Consider the following 5,010-nt stretch of genomic DNA (forward strand, 5'->3'; position numbering starts at 1 on the left):
CTCTGGCACAAAACAGGAAAGATTCACACTTTGAGAAACAGCCTTGGAAGTTTCAATGGGGGTGCCAAGATCCCCTCCTGCACAGATCTTAGAGCAATGCTGRCTGAGGCCAGGTTTGGCTCAAGGGATAAATCCTATTTCCTTCAAGAGATGGAAGTAGTTTATGCAAGATCCACATGCAGCAGAGACAAAGRTGAGGGAATGTTGCTGATATCACTGCTTGGATTCCAGTTGCTTTCCTAGAGGAGGAYTGAACTTGTGTGACTGTACATTTACTGTCATGTAGGGAAGTGTTATCAGCCTGCATGGGAGAAAAATGCCACTTCCTTGGCTGCCTTGAGAAAAAGAGATTGGAATGTAGAATTGATAACGCAGGTGCTTACAATTATAAACATTATTAATTCTGTAGCTTTTGCAAACCTACCAATCATATGCTGATGAGTAGAAAGTGACAGCCTCACTGACGAATGTATATTTGACACAAATGTATACACTGGTTGCTAAAGTGGATAAAAGAGGCCTGTCTCAGAATAAAGTTGTTATTTTTTGTGTGTGTATAAGCGTGTCTTTGTGTCGTTATTTTGTGTCTGCTGTCTGGCCAACAGCGACACTGTCATGGAGAACACTCAGAATTGCTGGGAGGAAAAGGAGAAGCTGAAGGAGCATCCCCCAAATTTCCTCCCTGTGCCTGATTTCCGGGCTGGTTTTAGGGAGAGGTAGTTTTTGCTAATCCAGCTTTCCATTATAAAGTTTCCATTGCTTTGGAAAATATTAACTTTGCTATATAGATCAGACAGGCCCTACAGTTATAGCTGRAATATCCTAAAGATTTAGTTCCCAGTAATAATAGGGCTAAGCCACAGCACCGCCAGAGGCAAAAACTATATTATTTGAAATGAAACTTCTCATAAATATCCAGCTATGAAGTAATTTTATATCAGCTGCTCTTATATAACCTGGACAAAGCAAACTGTCCYATCCATCAACATTAGGGTTGCCAGAAAACTTACTCTATATTCATTGTCTGCAAGTTTTGGAGATCTCCCTTTCCATTGGACTTTCCCAGGAAACACTGTGGTTTGAAGCTTTGAAGAACTTTGCTGGTAGTGGCACCAGCGTCAGCTTTGGGCTTCAACCTCCTCGTGTGCCTCCCATCTCTGTGCCTCTGCAGGGAAGGGATGGCCAAGTACACACAGCAGCCAGAGCTGACACTGCTTCTCAGACTTGAAACGTTGGTGAACTCAGAACCATGTGGCTTGGCAGTTTTCTATTTTGTTTTTTTTTCCAGGCCCTCTCCAAATACTTAGAGCACATTTGTTGCAGGTCTGCAATAGGACACAGGCCAGTTTTCAAACATTCTGCTGCACATTGAACCCAAAAGGGGCTGAGAATAGCAAGGGCACACGTGGACACTGGCAGACTCTTTCACACTCATACCAGCACGCCTTAGTGACAGAGATAAGTGGGTGCCACCCAGAGCACCACCTGTATCTCCCACACTTTCCTGCTTCCTGCCTGCAGACCCCCCAGTCCATGCCCCATTTCTGTCCTGCTGCTTGTAGCTGGCAGGTTGTGCAAGACACACTTTCTCATATTGCTCTTTTATTGTCTGGTCTTGTGTGTCAAAGTTTAATAGGTTTTCCCCAAGCCCTGGTATCTTTGAAGCTCTGCTGTACCTGATTCCATTCCTGGTGTAAACAGCAACTGCCTTTGACACAAAAATTGCTTCACTCTGCATTAARCTGCAATAAAACATGACACCTGAAATATACTGTGGTCTGTGCAAACTGGAGGGCTAATGGAGAAGCAAAAMTAAAGGCAGAAGGTGGACAAACCTTCATGTCTTCCTCTCTGAAAAGGAAGAGGAATGATGATGGCTATCGCTTCTATATTGCAATACACAATGTAAGTGTAGAGGAAAAGGTTTTAGATGAGCAGGCTGGATTTGCCAGGCTGAAATGTGAGCAGGGTATGTGGGTGAACATCCTCCTGATATTTTCAGTGAAATTCTCCTCACTGCAACTTTCACCTCTCAAGAGAATGACTCCAGGGAAATGCTTGATTGACTACTGCTGGTGTTTCCAGTACTACCTTTCTGGAATGGGAGGCTCAGCTGCTTCTGGATAAGACTGTAGAGTTTTCAAAAATTTCATCTACTTAAAGGACAGCAGAGACACAGAATAGTCTTGAAAAGAACGCTTGAAATATCTGGCCCCTTGTAAAGAAATAATAGCTTATGGAAAAAGGAATTAGTAAACCTGTATTAAACTAAACCCAAGCATTTAGTACTAGCACAGTCTTATTAGGCACTTCTTTTGTCTTTGCAAGTTAAAATTTGAATATCTACAGTGACCAACAACAAATATGCTGAAATATGTAACAGGAGAAATCTATATCCAGTCACTGCTGGAGACAGGTAGGAGGTGAGTCACCAAGAGTCTGGTCAAAGGTCAGCTTACAGGTAGGGGACAGACATTAATTTTGATTTTTTTTTTTTTTTAATTATATGTAAAGTCTTCAAAAAATGGACCTCCATTTTCACTTACAAAGAAAATAATTAAAATTTTATTAAAATATGCAAAATTTATAATTTAATTATACAATTACAGTCTTATAGTCTAATAGCCCCACTGTATTTTGCATATCACAATTACTTTCTTAAAGCTCACAGCAGAATCATTTACTTGATGCTGGAGAATTAGCTAATTATGGATCTCCTCCCTTTGATTAATAGTTTTAATAATCATGTTACCATAGGATTAACTTGCAGTTCATGTACTTACAGCACTAAGGATGAGATTCATGAAAGCAGTGTCAGCACATAGGACTGGCCCCAGAAAAGGCTCTGTTTGGAGATCCCAGGAMTGCACCAGTCAGCACTTCTGGGAGCAACCAGCACATGGCATCTATCACCCCCATTTGACACTTCAACAAAATTAAATACTGCTCTCAGGTGACCTAAGTGCCTCAACTGAAGTTCAATTCTGGATACTGTGAAGGGGAAAATTTTCCTAGGAGATAGGTACAATAGCAGGTAATGCACATACCCACTGGGCACAGCCCCTTGTAGCCTGCTATGACCCAGTACAGCAGACTGAGCATTCTTTCTCTTTAATGCTTCTTTTAGGCCCATAAAACAAATATAAGGTTCCTTGGATGGAAACACATTGAGTCAGCCAAGATTTCCTATCTTTAAAGGAACCTCAAGTATAGGGTATTAGTACAACCTAAGAGACAGAGCACTCTAGTTTCTAAACTTGACTTTGGATGTTCAAGGAGATRAAGCATTGCAGGACAGAGAAGGTCAAAGGAACACTTGGAAGATTATTGTATTCTGCTGTTATTCCTCACAGGACTCCTGTGCATGTCTATGTAAGAAGCAGGTCTGCAAGTCTGGCAGAACCCACACTGAGAAACATTCACTTAATTAAAACTCATGTTGACACAAATAAAAWCAGAGTAAAGAGCCAAACCATATTTTGTCTGAAGGAGCAATACCTCAAAAATCACCAGCAACAGGATTTCAAATTGCATCAGCCACATGCTTTACCAATTATCACACAAAGCAGAATAACGTTATACAAATCAGAAGCTTAGCATAACACAGCCCTGGGCTGCTCTGCCATGTCCCCTCCCTGCCCATCATCCAACTCATGGTTCCACAAGAAGGTGGCAGAACTCCTTGCACTGATCATGCCATATGGAAATGTTGGGGAAAAGCCAGGGAAATTGCTGCACAGCCAGCACAACCCTTCCTTKCTGAGACTGAGGGTATGTAAATGCTGCTCCACCCTCCTGTGAAGAAAATGATTCTCCAAAGTGTCATYTCCCAGCTGATGGCAGCCGGGTCCCCATCACTGCAGCCCAGCCCTCCTGCCCTTTCTGGGCAGCTGTGAGGCCTCCTATGCCCTCGACCCTCCAGGCAGCACCTGGGGCTGGGGGCTCAAAAGCACAGGGAACTCTGGTGTTCATCTTGCAATTCCACCAGTGACATTAATCCACTGCTGCTTGTGTTTCATTCTGGGAGATACTTAGGATTAATTCAAGGTTTGTGGTGAAGATCAACACTATTTCCTACCCCAGCAAGCYTTGGGGATTAGAGACATATGGAAAAAATGCATACTTTATTCCTGAAGCAGATGGGACTATGCCTCTAATGTGCCTCCTCAAACCCAGCTGTGCATCCCTCTCTCTTTCCCKCCCCCTCCTCTTGCTCTTACTGCCACATATCCATCCAGTGTGGAGAGTTCTCCTCAGCTTGCCACAGCTGGCTTGATAATGAAAGACACACAGAGAGTTATGAGGGGCCATTTCTCCACTCCATGTCATACCACAGTGCTTTAACCTCAATTTGTTCCAGGTGATCTCYGGAATCTGTGACCAAGTAACCTTCAGCTGCAGATCATCTACCAGGTGGCAGCTGTTTAAATGAGTTCACAGGCATTTCCAGTTTTAATTTAGAGGCTGAACCCACCAAGAATTCAAATTACATGAGTSGTTAAATGCCAAAAATGCTTTCTAGGATATCTCTGATGGGTTTCCTCTGTGGCAGTTCACAGGAGGTACTTCCTTCCAATACACTCACTGTTTTCCAGCCCTAAGATCACAGGTTTCCTGAGAGATGCCAGACAAAKCTCACCATTAGCAGGGGTGGTGCTGGTTGGTGGCCGCTTCCTGCTTTGTCTCCATTTCGCATAAATGGCTTCACCCCTGTAAACATTTCTTTACTTCATATGAGCCTTAGCAAATCCTTRTGCTATAGATACTCATCCCCTACAGCTGTACAGACAGATAATGAAATAGACTGTGACAAGTAAATCCTATATTGCAAAACTGAATGTCCAATTAGCCCTTGATAAAGAAATGTGAAATAAACACATTAAACAGGAAAAAATAATCAATTTCCCATTAAATTTAGTGGTTACTTTTCTTCTGACTCTCAAWGTTAAAAGCATCAATTATACACATAATTTACTCATTTACAGTCTGATTCAGAGTTCTAAGAAAAAA

This window comes from Malurus melanocephalus, unplaced genomic scaffold (genome assembly GCF_030028575.1).
Source record: "Malurus melanocephalus ecotype Western Australia unplaced genomic scaffold, MMel_1.1 scaffold_740, whole genome shotgun sequence".
In the NCBI taxonomy this organism is placed as follows: domain Eukaryota; kingdom Metazoa; phylum Chordata; class Aves; order Passeriformes; family Maluridae; genus Malurus; species Malurus melanocephalus.